Consider the following 17,266-nt stretch of genomic DNA (forward strand, 5'->3'; position numbering starts at 1 on the left):
ATTTATTTTTATAGTATACGATGTTAAAAGCAAAAAATTAAAAATTTATTCTGTCGGTATTCGAACCTAGGACCTGTGTTAGCATCTTGACCTTCCAAGCGCTTACCACCAACACCACCATTGACAATTAGGTTGCGCTGACTTGAGTATGATTTGGTTATGAATGCAAGAAACATACGATGGTTTTAATAATTTTGTTTAAGTATAGAATATACCTACTTTGTAGAACATTTGCATTTGCTTTCGCAATAAATTTATCACAGCAATATACATACATATACATAATATGTATATACATATCGCTCATTTGCTGCAAGACCGGCATAAGTCAACAAAATCGATTCTCCAGAAAACGCATTTAAAGTTTTCAACTGACTACAACCTTACACGGTGACTCCAACCTTACACCTCTTCTCAAGCGGAGCATATAAGAGGTATTCATATGAATTTTTCACTCAACATGAAGTATGATATAACGAACAATTCTGCAGCATTAACTCAAAAATCACGTTTTTTTGATTTATGCCGGTCTTGCAGCAAATGAGCGATATGCATAATATGTATATACATATACATAACATTGCTGTGATCCCTTAGAAGTATAGTCTTAATAAATTTATTTTTAATTTTTTGCTTACTAATAGAAATTAAATTTATCACAGCAATATTATGTATATGTTTATGTATATTGCTGTGATAAATTTATTTTCTATTAGTAAGAAAAAAATATTTATTAGTATAGATTTCCAAAAGCACAGAAATGATTCTGTGAATTTATTCATTAAAATCGCCACTCAGAAGTCGTTTTATCCCTTGAAAGCGAGCGATTTTCTTAAATCTCACGCTCCCAGATAAAACGATATACCTCGTCCTCGTGGGTCGATTTCAAAAACCACAGAAATGATTCTGTGTGATTCTGAAAGGCCAACGCAGAGTATTTCAATTAAAAGTCACACAAAATAGTTGAGAATTCGCAGAACAAACGAAAAGAAAAAGAAGTATAACTTCAATAATGCACAAGCATACAAATATATTTATGCGCACACATGTGAATATGTCACCAACCAAAAATTGAAACATTGTTCTACGAAAACAAAAACAACAACAGCATAAGCATGGCAACGTTGTGTTGTTGGTAGAAAAGCCGAGCTGTGCCGAAAGAAACGAACAAACGATCGCCGATTGTCACCGCTTCGCTTGCTGCTCGCACATCTTCGCAGACAAGGTTGCGTTACATTCATATGGATGGAGCGAGGTTGCGCAACCTTGCGTTACTTTTATATGGAAGGTTGCGCAACCAGAATCTATCGCAACCTTTTCCGGCGTCGTATAAGAAGTATAACTTCAAAAATGAATGAAATCAAATATTTATTATACTTTTTGTTATTTATCTTACATTTTATAAATTTATAGTAGTTACAAAGAAACTTAAAATTGTTAGGTAATTTTACAGTTATTACCCACAGTGCAATTTCCCATATATGCGCGCGAGTTACATATATAAATAAGCCACTAACAAACAGTAAAACCGATAAATTTGCAGAATTTCTTAATGAAATAAATAGCACAACCGGAAATCAGTAAAATTGTAATGTGATACCATTTCCTGTGCTATCGCAAAAATTAAATTAAAAGATACAAAGCAAAATCATTTTATTAACAATATTTCCGAGAATCTGTAAAGTTATGAGGTTATCACTTTAGTCAGCATTTAAGTAAACATATGTAATAAGTATAATAAGTATTTGTGATTTGTAAGCAATAATTCATTGCAATAGTAACTTGAACGATTATAATTAATAAAGTGAAAGTTAGTCTGATTCAAATATCCAAACCTACTGGTTTCATTTCTCTAGGGCTAATTCGGTGCAAAGTTTTTTAAAAACGCTCGAACGCGACGTAAATACAAAATTGGCGCAGTCGGTAGGATCCTTAAAAAGTATTAAGGATTCAGTGAAACGAACCGCATTCGAGAAATAGAATTTTTTTTCCTTCCGGAAATCGTTATAAATAGTTTTTTATAAATCCCCAAACTAATTCTGCAATTCTGTAGACAACTCAGGAGTTGACCAGACCCTCCAGAATATAATTAACTATATACAAATCCGGAAAGACACAATAATCGACACCACCGAGGTGCAGTGAACGTTAATTGTTAAAGGAAAAACTAAATCAAAAAGTTCAGAAGTGAAAACGACCATAGAAATTAAAAGGCGTTAATTTACCTGATCAAGTGAAAAAAAAACCAAAAGTTTTTGTGAAAGTTTTTTGCAGTGAACACGACTCAAAACAAGAAGAGCGTGAATTCACCAAAAAATAAAGTTTATAAAGTAACTGAAACCATTGAGAATAAAACAAAATCGTCAAGGCACCGAGCCTACGATAGCAGTAGAAACATGGAGAATGATCAGACTCAGATGGCGGCAGTCAACCTGGTAGAGGAGCTTGCTCGCAGAGAGCAACAATTAGAGCAAATGCGGCAAGCTTACCTTGAGTTGAGAAACCGGACAGAAGAAAACAACAGTAGCAGACATACGAGTACACTCATAAAAACAGTAAATGACCTGCCGATATTTACGGGGACAGGCGAGATTTCCATAAATTCATTATTCAGCAGCATTGAATACCTGCTATCAACAACGAACGATGCAGAACTACAAAAGGAAGTGACGCGAATCATATATTACAGGACCATCCAGGGAGAGGCGAAAAGCACCATCATCAATATACCTCAACCAGATAACTGGCAACTAATAAAGGAAACGTTAAAATTGAGGTATCGACCCGAAGTGGAGCCACATCATCTATATAAAAAGATTGGGAATCTTAAGGTAAGTTCTGTTAATGAACTTATGAGAGAAATTCAAAATATTAAATATAAGTCGGACGAACTGACAGTGTACTATAGGGGTGACAGCTACATTGACTTAAGTAACATGGACAGTTTGTTGGTAAATACAGTAAAGGAGATGACTCAAGGAGTATTACTAGATAAAATTTATAAAGAAGGGAACCTAAATGAGATAATAAGGACAATGGCTAGTAGAAGATTTGAAGACCGTAATATTAGGCCAGAATACATGAAATTTAAAACAAAAGGAGATAGCTCAGCGGAAAAATATAGTAACAGGTATTCTGATCGAGGACAAAGACATAATACAAATTATAGAAGTAGAGAAAATCAAGGTTCATATAATCAAATATACGAAAATAATGTTAAACATAATACATCAGGCCAATTTAAACAATATAATAGTGGAAGATTTAATAATAAGTATAAACCAAATTCGGGTAATTTTCAAAGACCACAAGCGGTAGGGAACCCTAGGGCAAGTTTTAATCAAAATCAACCAAATCAATATAATCCAAACTTTGGTCAAAATCAATCAAACCAATATAGACAGAACTATGGTCGAAATAATCAATTTAAACAAAACCAAGGCGAACCGATGGAGATAGATAATATCCAATATAGTTCAATGAGCCCTCAATTGGCAGGACACCCTAATTCCCAGTATAGCCAAGATCGCTTATACTCGAGTAGGCAAAGTCAGGTAGAAGCTTCACGAACTGATATAGCAAGAGAAGAAGAAGTTAATAATAGTATTTTTTTTACGAAGCAGCCTCGGAATCATTACCTAAAATAAAAATTAAAATTAATAAAAAGAATTATATCGCACTAATTGATACAGGAGCTAGTTTAAGCCTCATTAATAGCGAGATCGATGATTTTCCAAAAATTAAATTGAAACATCCTTTAACATTTAGTACAATTACAAATGAAAATAAAATAAATTATGAGGTACATACATTAGCACCAGAAGAATTTAACTTACCTAGTAACGTGAGAACAAGATGGAAAGTTACACCATTAAGAGGACGAAAATATGACTTTATAATAGGCATGGACATGCTTACTTTTCTCAATACGTATATTGATATAGAAAAAGGGAAAAAAACTCTAAACCGAAAAGAAAGTTCGATTTTAAATAAACTAAATGACTTAAATCAAATTTGTAATCTTGAAACTGCGGAATTAAAACTGGAGAGATTAAACCTAGATCATTTAAATGAGGAAGAAAATAGAGAAATAATTAAATTGCTCAAAAGATATAATAAATTATTATTTAAAGACGGTGATAAATTGACTAACACAACGGAAATCCAACATGAAATTAAAACCACAACGCAGCAGCAGACTAATTCAAAATTGTATAGGTATCCACCTCAGCATGAAATTGAAGTTAGAAAACAAATTAAGGAAATGGAAGAGCAGGGAATAATCCAAAAAAGTCACTCAAGATATTCGAGCCCATTAATAGTAGTGCCGAAAAAAATAGATAATTCAGGTGAAAAGAAATACAGAATTGTAATAGACTATAGAAAATTGAATGAGGTTACAATAGATGACAAATATCCCCTTCCAAATATTGATTCTATTTTAGACAAATTAGGAAGAGCACAATATTTTACTACTTTAGATTTAGCGAAAGGATACCATCAAATCCTTGTAAAAGAGGAAGATCGTGAAAAAACAGCTTTTGTAACACCACATGGACTTTATGAATTCGTAAGAATGCCTTTTGGACTGAAAAATGCACCAGCCACATTTCAGCGGTTAATGAATGAAATACTTAGAGACTATATAAATAAAACATGTGTAGTGTATTTAGACGACATTCTAATATTTAGCACATCATTGAATGAACATATTAGGGCGATAGGCGAAATTTTTAAAATCCTTGAAAGTAAAAATCTTAAAATCCAAATTGACAAATGTAATTTTTTGAAGAAAGAAACAGAGTTCTTAGGACACATTTTAACGGAGGAAGGCATGAAGCCAAATCCTAATAAAATTAAAGTTATAGAAAATTTACAAATCCCAAAAACAGAAAGACAAATTAAAAGTTTTCTAGGAATCACCGGTTACTATCGTAAATTCGTAAAAGACTACGCTAGAATAGCCCAACCTATAACCAAGTATTTGAAAAAAGGAGTTAAAATTAATCTTAAAGATCCAACGTATATTGAAGCATTTGAAAACTTAAAAATACTAATAAGTACTCATCCAATATTACGTTACCCAGATTTTGAAAAACAATTTATTTTAACAACTGATGCATCCAATTATGCGATTGGTGCAGTATTATCACAAGAGGGACACCCAGTGTGTTACGCCTCAAGAACTTTGAATAACCACGAAAGAAATTATTCCGCAACAGATAAAGAATTTCTTGCGATAATGTGGAGTATAAACTATTTTAGACCATACCTCTATGGAAATAAATTCAAAATTTTTACTGACCACCAACCGATAAAATTCTTACATTCTAAATACATACAAAGGAAAAGATATATCAGCTCGGCATCAAAGATGGTTATTAAAACTTGGAGAATACCAATTTGGCATTGAATATTTAAAAGGTAAAGAAAATAAAGTAGCAGACTTTTTAAGTAGGATAAAAGAAAATGAGGATATTATTTCAGAAAATATGGACGAAACAATGTCCAATAGTTCAAATTATTCTATAAATAACTAGAGGACCCGTCCACGCTTCACTGTGGCTGATACATAGATAATACTACTACCATCTATATGATTTCTATTAGTTGGATTATAACTATTAGTTAATGAGATATAGCATTTTTCTGAAGCAACTTGTGTTAGTTTAAAAAAATCGATCATAAAGCATTTCATGTGTCAATAAAGCATTGTTTTTTTGTGAAAAATACTGTTGAATTTGGGCTCAGGGAAATCCACCGTTGAGTTGCAAAGTAGGTGCTCGCAAGTTCATAATCCAACAAAAACAACTAATTCTGAGAAGTGTTTAAGTACTCTCTAATCGCAATAAATAAAGAAATATAGCTCCATCATTTCCCGCTGGAGTCCAATCGACAGTCATTCTAGTGGACTGCACATGATGAAGTTGGTGGTGATGGTTTTCAAGCGCGGAAAAACGAAAAAGGCGGCTGGAAAGGTTGTGACATCAGTCTTTAGGGATGCACGTGGTATAATACATACTCAACGACTGATTACTGAACCATTTATAATCTATTTCACGGCGTATTTGGTTGCAGTTCTTTTCTTCTATTCCAAATACTTAGCAATTGTATTATGGAAAATGTCAATGTTATTGGAAGTGTTTCCGCTGGCTGTACTGTATTCTCTGGGTTGAAAAACACTCTTTAGCCATTGTTCAAATAAACTGCGAGACGCACAACAGTCAAAAACGTTCATGTATTGCAGAAGTAAATACCCTACAAAGCGCTTTATTGCAGTTCACGTATCGACCGTATCGTTCAAGACCAATAACCGCCATATTGGTTCCTTTGATGACGTACTTACAAACATATTTTATAGATTACACCAAACTGCAATACTAAACATTGATATGAGTTTTGAATGTGAATTAGACAACTGTGGAGAATATAGTACGATCAATATGTTCTCAACTTCGATATTCCCTACTCTAAGTTGAATGGTAAATGTCCTGCCATTGTCGTCTGATGAGCTACGACGATATAGTGGATATCCATCATTTCCAGTTTGCGTTTCCGAAAGAAAAGCACGTGGATAGTGTTTCGTGCATTTATTGCAAAAGGGATGTCTGCAAGGTCCATGCACCATATTGGTTTTCATCGCTTCGTAGAATAATGGATCTTTCTCTGCATGAGGAATTTCGGCAGAAATGATTTCATCAATTTGATCTGGTGTAACCACCATCCACCATTCAAAGAAAAATGTGTGCCTGGGGCAAACCTCTTTTTTGCAACTCAACAGAGTACATCCAGCATCTGACTGCACCATACTTGTATATACATACGTTGCTTCAAGATAAAGTTCATCAAACACCGTAGCTGTTGTTTGAAAAGTCTTGCTGTATTATCGTGACGATCGCTTGCTGATTGACAGCGATCCATAATTCCACACATATGTCATCGCATCGTGGGAGTCTCATGAAGTTCTTGTGTCTTGAGCTGCCATACGTTGATGGCAAAAAGAACGCCGACCGATATTAGCGCGATGTCTTCGTTGCTTCGTAACAAATTTCAATCTGTAATTGATCACTTCGTTTGAAACACACATAAAGTTTTCACTGAATAATTTTCAATAATTTTTCCGGAAAAAAAAGTAAGCGACCGAAATTGAACGATTCAAATAATTTACAAATCAAAATATTGAAAAACAAAACAAAAAAGAAGTGTATGAAAAGTCACTTTTTGGAAATTTCAAATTTTTCGACTTTTCCTTATGAAAAGTATATGGTTTTTTTTATATCTAACCCTTTCCAGATCCACAGCGAACAACTTCTGATTTCATGAAGATTGGTTCCGCCGTTCTCGAGCGTTAGCGTTACTAACAAACGAACAATCATTTTTACTTACATATGTATGTATGTATGTATATACAAAATAAAACGCTTGTATGGGAAAAAGAAAAGGGCTGTTTTTAGGGGTTTCCGGCAATTTTCGTAATTTTTTCTTACATAAGAACCTTCTCCTAATAATAACAAATACAACAAAAAAAAAAATCAGCCAAATCGGTTCAGCCGTTTATGAGTGATGAAATTACAAAGAAAGTGGCATTGATTTTTATATATATAGATATGGAAGAGGAAGATGAAGAAACTTTAGCAACAGTGCATTCAGCAGAAGAAGAATTAGACGACCATTTTTATATCAAAGAGGAAATTGTTAACAAATATAAGACGCAAATTATTTTAACAAACAACAAAACTGAAGAGTTAAAAATTATACACGGCAAAAGAATTATTTTCATTTCGGAATATGATTTCGATAATTTGAGTAAGATATTTAGGAAATATATCACAAAAGGTAAAATAGGAATATTTTCAGAAATTTCAGAACGTCAATATAATATAGTTCAGGAAAAATTAATCCAAATGTTTTCTAATGATAGTCAATTAGAATTTATAAAATGTACAATGAGAGCACAAGATATTGAGACAGAAGTAGAAGCAGTCAAACAGATTTCTTTATATCACGTTAGGGAAAGCTTTCATTCAGGCATTCAGGAAACATATAACCAAATAAAGAATAAAATATATTATCCAAAGTTATTGCAATTAATTCAAATTGTAATTAATCAATGTGATATATGCCAGGAAGTAAAGTACGATAGAAATCCTATTAAACCAAAATTGAAACTTTCGGAGACGCCTTCAAAAATTAATGATATTATACATATAGATACGTATGTAATGAAGGGTCATCATTTTTTGACAGTAGTAGATAAATTTTCTAAGTTCGGCGCAGCATACTCGTTAAATGATAGAAATCACATAACCATTATTGAGCAGCTAGAAGATCATTTCACTAAAGTAGGGAAGCCTAGAAAAATTATTGCAGACAACGAATTTAAAGCAGTAAGAATAAAAGAGTTCTTAGATAATGAAAATGTTGAAATCCACCTAACAAAACCCAATAGTCATACAGGTAATGCAGATGTAGAAAGATTTCATAATACTATAGCAGAAAAATTTAGAATCTTGTATAAACTAAATAAAGGGTTATCAATAAAACAACTAATACAAAAAGCAATTAGAAATTATAATGAAAGATGTCACTCAACAATAAAATGTACGCCAAATAAGGTACAGCATAATGAAGTAGATTTAGAAATAATAAAAAACAATTTAATAGCGGCCAAGAATAAAATTATAAATAAATTAAATCAGAAAAAAGAAAATTATGAAGAAAAGAGAGAAGAAGGATTTATAAAAAATTATAAAGCTGTTAGGCATAAGAAACAACCTAGATACAAGAGAGAAAAGTTAGAAAATATTCATCCTTCTAATATAAAAAGAGCTTTAAAATTTACAGATTTGGATAATGTGGACAGTGATAGCTTTAATGACACAACATTGTAACGGGACAATAAATTTAACAGAAATAAAGGAACAAAACGGATTTATAGACTTACAGATTAGAGATCAAGCAATACCAAAAGATAGCGATATAGTACTACATATTATTGGCATTCAACAATTAGAAAATATTATAAATGCTATGACAGATAATGTAATTTTGATGAAATTGGAAAATAAAGAAATATTGCAAAGAGAGTTGTTAGATACAAGAAATAAACTACTGACACTTACGACAGTTAGAGATAGAAATAAAAGAGGACTGATTAATGCAATTGGCAGTATGTCAAAATGGCTTTTTGGTACAATGGACGAAGACGACAGACAAAATATACAGACATATTTTTTGAAAACGAACGACTCAATTAACGAACAAATTAGAATTAACGATTATTTCTCATCAGCTATCGAACACTTAAAAGAGATTGTTAAAAGTGACAGGGTAAAAATTGAAAGAGAGCTTAATTCAATAAATAAATTTACATATATATGAGGAATACAAACAAACGTTATATTTAGATCAGTACACCAAAATTCAGTTATTAAAAAGTAAAGTAGAACACATACAAGAAAATGTGGTATCAGCTAAATATGGGATAATACACCCAAATATTTTAACCAATGAAGAAATTATCAAATATAAGATTGATTATAATAAATTAAAATATCTACAACTAAGAACAGTAATTGTTAATAATACATTTGTAGTATTTGGAATAAAAATACCAAAAAATTTTGAAAATGTAAAACTACGAAAAATTATTCCAATACCTAACAGAGAAAAGAATGAAACAGATGAAAAAATAGAAGAAATATTTAATTACAAAAATGAAACGCTGATATTTGAAAATAATAAATCAATAAAACAAATGAAAACAAGCAAACATTGTATTTTAAAAAATAATTGTAATCTTGTTAAATTTACAGAACTCGAAATAATACAATTAAATATAAAAACAATACTTATTAAAAATGCAAATACCCTAAAAATCAATAATACATGTAATCAAGAACTACCATTAATAAGTGGAAACTATGTAATAAGATTTAATAATTGTTCAATTAAAATTAATGACTACTATTTTTCAAATTTTGTTGAAGATACAAAGGAAAATATTGTAACCGTAAAATATAAAGACAATCAGAATTTCAGGAAAAAAATTACATTTGATGAAATTGTAGAAGAACATAAGTCAAATATAGAAAACATTTTTAAACTGAAAATACATACGAATGTATCATATATTTGCATATATTAGGCATAATTATAATTTTGTTAGTAGCTACTGTCCTTATTAAAAAAAAAACAAATATATAAAAATAATATTAAATAAAAGAATTCAGGAGAATTCTAATCTAAAAGGGGGAGTAGTTACATATATAAATAAGCCACTAACAAATAGTAAAACCGATAAATTTGCAGAATTTCTTAATGAAATAAATAGCACAACCGGAAATCAGTAAAATTGTAATGTGATACCATTTCCTGTGCTATCGCAAAAATTAAATTAAAAGATACAAAACAAAATCATTTTATTAACAATTGTTCCGAGACTCTGTAAAGTTATGAGGTTATCACTTTAGTCAGCATTTAAGTAAACATATGTAATAAGTATAATAAGTATTTGTGATTTGTAAGCAATAATTCATTGCAATAGTAACTTGAACGATTATAATAAATAAAGTGAAAGTTAGTCTGATTCAAATATCCAAACCTACTGGTTTCATTTCTCTAGGGCTAATTCGGTGCAAAGTTTTTTAAAAACGCTCGAACGCGACGTAAATACAAAATTCGCGCTCTCATTTGTTAACATGGTATGGGAAAATACGTTGCTCTCATTTGGAAATATGGAGTGGTAAAATACATACGTTGCTCTCACTTCCCTCTTCATGTTTGCCCGCGATGATCCCCTCACCGAGCCCTCAAAATGTGCACTTGTGCCCGCACGGGCAAAATGCCACTGAGGGCTAATATGCCTACCCCTGATCTAACTAATAGAAATCGTATATATGGTGGTAGTAGTATTATCTATGGGTCACCCACAGTAAAACGTGGACGGGTCCTATGGTATTGAGTATAAAATTAATATAAGAAAAGATATTGACGAATGCATAAGATATACATATAATAATAATTAGCGCAGCTGTCTTATCAACAGCAAACAAAAGCTATGAGCCTCATGGTTTCAGAAAAATCAGTAATACAAAAGCTTGTGAGGCGTGCAAGACGACTAATAGAAATCATATACTTGTATACTTGTGTGGTAGTAGTAGTATTATCTATGGGTCACCCACAGTAAAGCGTGGACAGGTCCTCTAGTTTTGAGTATAAAAATAATATAGGAAGAGATATTGACGAAATCATAAGAGAACTCAACATAATAATATTTAACGCAGCTGTCTTAGCAACACCAAACAAAAGCTATAAACCTCACAGTTTCAGAAAAATCTGTAAAAGAGAAATAGAAAAGCTAGTGAATGAAAAAAGGCGTGAGAACAACCTTTTGTTTTAGTAAACAGAATGCGTCAAAACATACTTGAGTTGGAACAATGCACTATCACTACAACAAACAAACATCAAAACAACCTTGAGTTTGAAAACCGCAACAACCTTATCTTAAAACAAGAAAAAACGTTAAGTTCGGCTGCACCGAAGCTAATATAATATACCCTTCACAGGTGCATTTCTTTTAGTAACTATGTGTTCAGTTTGTATGGAAACTATATGCTATAGTAATCCGTTCTGAACATTTTTTTCGGAGTTTATATCGGAGATTACCTTAAGCAAAAATCTATGTCAAATTTTGTGAAGAAGCCCTTGATTCCGATCGTTCGGTTTGTATGGCAGCTATTTGTTATAGTGAGCCTATCCCAACAATTTCTCCCGATATTACATTATTTCTATAAACAATAAATAACTCATACCAAATTTCGTGAAGATTTATCGTCAAATGAGGAAGCTTCCAATGCAAGCATTTGATTCCGATCATTCAGTTTGTATGGCAGCTATATGCTATAGTTAACCCATCTGAACAATTTCTTCGGAGATTACATTCATGGGGTGATGCCTACAGGATAGTGATGACAAAAGTCCGGGGACACAGAGGCCAAGCCTCAACTTGTTCCAAACTACTAAAGACTGTAGTAAAAGCCCTCTTTCCCGCGCAACCGTCAGAAGAATATCGTTTAGAAGAGAACGGACACTGACCCATTCACAAAGCTGTTCGCAAAGTGCTTACGAGAGGACTTATTTCCAAAAATTTGGAAAATGCAATGTTTGGTGCTAATACAAAAACCAAACAAACTGCCTGGAGAACCAAACTCGTACCGACCACTGTGCATGCTAGACACGGTGGGGAAAATACTAGAGCAAATAATAAGCGTACGCCTGGAACAACATCTCGAAAAAGAGCAACCGGGACTGGCCAATAACCAATATGGATTCCGCAGACACAGGTCAACAATTGACGCGATTAAAAAACTCACCGACGTTTCAAGTAAAGCTATAGAAGGTACTAGATGGATGTATGGCTCCAAAGAGTACTGTGCGGTATACACATTCAATGTTAAGAATGCCTTTATTTCAGCCTACTGGCCGCATATAATAAAAGCTCTCCAACTAAAGAAAAGACCACCCTATTTGCTGAAGATCATCTCCGACTACCTGTCGGGCAGGGTTGCTATACGATACAGACGAAGGACCACAACGCTATGTGGTGACGGGCGGAGTTCCACAAGGCTCAGACCTAGGCCCACTTCTGTGGAATATCTTATATGATGGAGTACTGCGCCTCCTATTACCCAAACAGGTGCAACTAACCGGATACGCGGATGACATCGCGGTGACTGTGGTAGCGAAAGAAATTCACGAAATAGAGCGTCTAAGCAATCATGCAACGGAAAAAATCAAAGAATGGCTTATGGTAACAAAGCTTCAACTAGCTGGCCAAAAGACGGAAGCAGTACTAATCACAAGCAGGAAAAGACTAGAGGTCGCCACACTTAATATTGAAGGATATACCACTACCACACAGCAATATTTGAGATATCTAGGAGTGATGATAGACTCGAGGCTAATAGACAAAGCCTGTGAAAAAGCATCTAGGGTGACGGCGGCGCTAGCGAGGGTAATGGCAAACATTGGTGGACCAAGTCAGAATAGACGAGCCCTCTTGGCCAAAGTGAGTCAGTCTATACTTATGTATGCTACACCCATATGGGGGATAGCACTGCAGCAGAAAACATACGCAGAAAAGGCGAAATCAATAGTACGACTGAATGCAATCAGAGTTGCATGTCCCCACCGCACTGTATCATATCAGGCGGCTGGAGTCATATCAGGCCTCATGCCACCAGATATGATGGCCATGGAAATTAAGCGGGAATTCGACAAAACGAAAAGCACTGGCGATCGCTTAACGAATGAAGAGCGGAAGCAGGAAAGACAAAGGAGCCTAAACGAGTGGCAGAAACGATGGGACGAAGCAACTACGGGGAGATGGACGCACAGGCTTATTAGAAGCATACAACCATGGATAGAACGGAAACATAGGGAAACTGATTTTTACCTTACGCAGTTTTTAACAGGTCATGGATGTTATAGAAAATATCTATACAAATACGGACATGACTACGAAACCAATTGCTCCTTCTGCAGCAACAGCAATGAAAATGCACTACATATCCTCTTTTCCTGCCCAAAATATGAAAAAGAAAGACTTGAAATAGAGATAAACGTTCGCGTGACTCCGGAGAATATAGTGCCTTACAAGATCGAATCGAAGGTGGTCTGGGACAGAATGAGAGAATGGGCAGCTATAGCTATGGAAAAATTGAGGAAGAAAGAGTGGCAACGCAGCGAAAACAGAAGGATTAATCGGAATTAGAGCGAAAATGTGTGAATGAAGAGCCGAATGGCTAAGCTTGGTCCCACGATGTAATGCCTAACGGCAGTTCCGTGGGCCAAATACAAGCAAAGACGACGGAGTTCAGGGTTTAGTACATGTTGTGTCGCAAGTCCTGCTTGGGCGTGCGGCCAATACGAATCGTGCATATCGTCCGGAAAAATGAGGATATCTTTAGATTCCCCCTCCGAAACCAAAAAAAGGGTACGCAGAGTATACTTGGTCAAATACCGGAAGTCCTGCTTGAGCCATATGTAAAATAATTTTTCTGGCCACTCCTATGTGAATGCCAATCAGAGAACTTTCCTCACTTGCGTGAACTTCTACACATGACTCCATCTAACATACGAGTATGTTTATCTAGTAAAATAACTTCAATGAAGATAGGAGGATGGAGTCATATGTAGAAGTTCACGCAAGTGAGGAAAGTTCTCTGATCGCCATTCACTTGGGAGTGGCCAGAAACGATTCTTTTACATATGACTCAAGCAGCTCACGACTTCCGGTCTTTGACCAAGTATCCTCTGGGTAGCCTAAGAACATCCGTTTGAAGGCGAGCTAACGTGAGAAGGCGAAATATCCCCTACATAGGGTTGTGCGCTGGGTTTGGGACCCGCCACGTAAAAAAAACAACCCCAGCGAATAGCAACAACCAGCCTCGGATGAGAGACCCCCCTTTTGATGACGACCATGGAAAACGAAATAAGGACTACGAATTGAGGGCATGCACCTGGAATGTCCGGTCCCTTAATTGGGAAGGTGCCGCTGCCCAGCTGGTTGATGTCCTCGTGAAAATAAAGGCTGACATCACCGCCGTCCAAGAAATGCGATGGACGGGACAAGGACAAAGACGAGTAGGTCCTTGTGGCATTTACTACAGTGGCCATATAAAGGAGCGCAAGTTTGGTGTTGGATTCGTGGTGGGAGAGAGACTCCGTCGCCGAGTACTATCATTCACTCCGGAGAATAAACGTCTAGCCACAATCTGCATCAAAGCGAGGTTCTTCAACATATCGCTGATTTGCGCCCACGCCCCGACGGAAGAGAAGGACGATGTGAACAAAGATGACTTTTATGAGCGCTTGGAGCTCGCTTATGAGAGCTGCCCCCGCCACGATGTCAAAATCGTGCTTGGCGACTTCAACGCCAGGGTGGGCAAAGAAGGTATCTTTGGCACTACGGTCGGTAAATTCAGCCTCCACGAGGAAACATCCCCAAATGGGTTGAGGCTGATCGACTTCGCCGGGGCCCGAAATATGGTTATCTGTAGTACTAGATTCCAGCATAAGAAGATTCATCAAGCTACCTGGCTGTCTCCGGATCGAAAAACCACCAACCAGATCGATCATGTTGTGATAGACGGAAGACACGTCTCCAGTGTTTTAGATGTGCGTGCGCTCCGAGGTCCTAACATCGACTCGGACCACTATCTTGTTGCAGCTAAGATTCGCACCCGCCTCTGTGCAGCAAAAAACGCACGCCAACAAACACAAGGAAGGTTTGACGTCGAGAAGCTGCAATCACAACAGACAGCCGAGCGATTTTCTACTCGGCTTGCACTCCTGCTCTCTGAGAGCACTCGTCAACAACTCGGTATAAGGGAACTGTGGGACGGCATTTCAAACTCCTTACGTACAGCTGCAACCGAAACCATAGGTTTTCGGAAGGTGCAAAAGAACAGCTGGTACGACGAGGAGTGCCGTGTCGCAGCGGAGAGAAAACAGGCTGCCTACCTCGCAACGTTAAGATCGACCACAACACGTGCGGGATGGGATAGATACCGAGAGTTGAAGAGGGAAGCGAGACGCATTTGTAGACAGAAAAAGAAAGAGGCCGAAATGCGTGAGTACAAACCGCTTGATAAGCTGGCTGACAGGGGTAATGCTCGAAAATTCTACGAAAAAATGCGGCGGCTTACAGAAGGTTTCAAGACCGGAGCATACTCATGTAGAACCCCCCAAGGTGATCTAGTCACCGATGCCCAGAGCATACTTAAATTATGGAGGGAACACTTCTCCAGCCTGCTGAATGGCAGTGAACACACAACGCCAGGAGAAGACGAACCCGATTCCCCAATCGATGACGATGGAAAAGACGTTCCATTGCCCGACCAAGAAGAAGTTCGAATAGCAATTACCCGCCTGAAGAACAACAAAGCGGCGGGGGCGGATGGATTGCCAGCCGAGCAATTCAAACACGGCGGCGAAGAACTGATAAGGAGCATGCATCAGCTTCTTTGTAAAATATGGTCGGACGAAAGCATGCCCAACGATTGGAATTTAAGTGTGCTATGCCCAATCCATAAAAAAGGAGACCCCACAATCTGCGCCAACTACCGTGGGATTAGCCTCCTTAATATCGCGTATAAGGTTCTATCGAGCGTATTGTGTGAAAGATTAAAGCCCACCGTCAACAAACTGATTGGACCTTATCAGTGTGGCTTCAGACCTGGTAAATCAACAACCGACCAGATATTCACCATGCGCCAAATCTTGGAAAAGACCCGTGAAAGGAGAATCGACACACATCACCTCTTCGTCGATTTTAAAGCTGCTTTCGACAGCACGAAAAGGAGCTGCCTTTATGCCGCAATGTCTGAATTTGGTATCCCCGCAAAACTAATACGGCTGTGTAAACTGACATTGAGCGGGACCAAAAGCTCCGTCAGGATCGGGAAGGACCTCTCCGAGCCGTTCGATACCAAACGAGGTTTCAGACAAGGCGACTCCCTATCGTGCGATTTCTTCAATCTGCTGCTGGAGAAAATAGTTCGAGCTGCAGAACTTAATCGAGCAGGTACAATCTTGATATTGATATCATCGGCCTCAACACCCGCGCCGTTAGTTCTGCTTTCTCCAGACTGAACAAGGAAGCAACGCAAATGGGTCTGGCAGTGAACGAGGGCAAGACAAAATATCTCCTGTCATCAAACAAACAGTCGTCGCACTCGCGACTTGGCACTCACGTCACTGTTGACAGTCATAACTTTGAAGTTGTAGATAATTTCGTCTATCTTGGAACCAGCGTAAACACCACCAACAATGTCAGCCTAGAAATCCAACGCAGGATAACTCTTGCCAACAGGTGCTACTTCGGACTAAGTAGGCAATTGAGAAGCAAAGTCCTCTCTCGACGAACAAAAACCAAACTCTATAAGTCACTCATAATACCCGTCCTGTTATATGGTGCAGAGGCTTGGACGATGACAACATCTGATGAGTCGACGTTGCGAATTTTCGAGAGAAAAGTTCTGCGAAAGATTTATGGTCCTTTGCGCGTTGGCCACGGCGAATATCGCATTCGATGGAACGATGAGCTGTACGAGATATACGGCGACATTGACATAGTTCAGCGAATTAAAAGACAGCGGCTACGCTGGCTAGGTCATGTTGTCCGAATGGACGAAAACACTCCAGCTCTGAAAGTATTCGACGCTGTACCCGCCGGGGGAAGCAGAGGAAGAGGAAGACCTCC

The 17,266-nt window shown here is 36.6% G+C and overlaps 1 pseudogene; it reads right to left on the minus strand.

Moving 5' to 3' along the window:
• Positions 1–789: 789 nt before the first annotated feature.
• Positions 790–919, minus strand: LOC125779800 (small nucleolar RNA U3; annotated as a pseudogene).
• Between the last annotated feature and the right edge of the window lie 16,347 nt (positions 920–17,266).

The sequence above is a fragment of the Bactrocera dorsalis genome, chromosome 6, assembly GCF_023373825.1.
Source record: "Bactrocera dorsalis isolate Fly_Bdor chromosome 6, ASM2337382v1, whole genome shotgun sequence".
Lineage (NCBI taxonomy): Eukaryota > Metazoa > Arthropoda > Insecta > Diptera > Tephritidae > Bactrocera > Bactrocera dorsalis.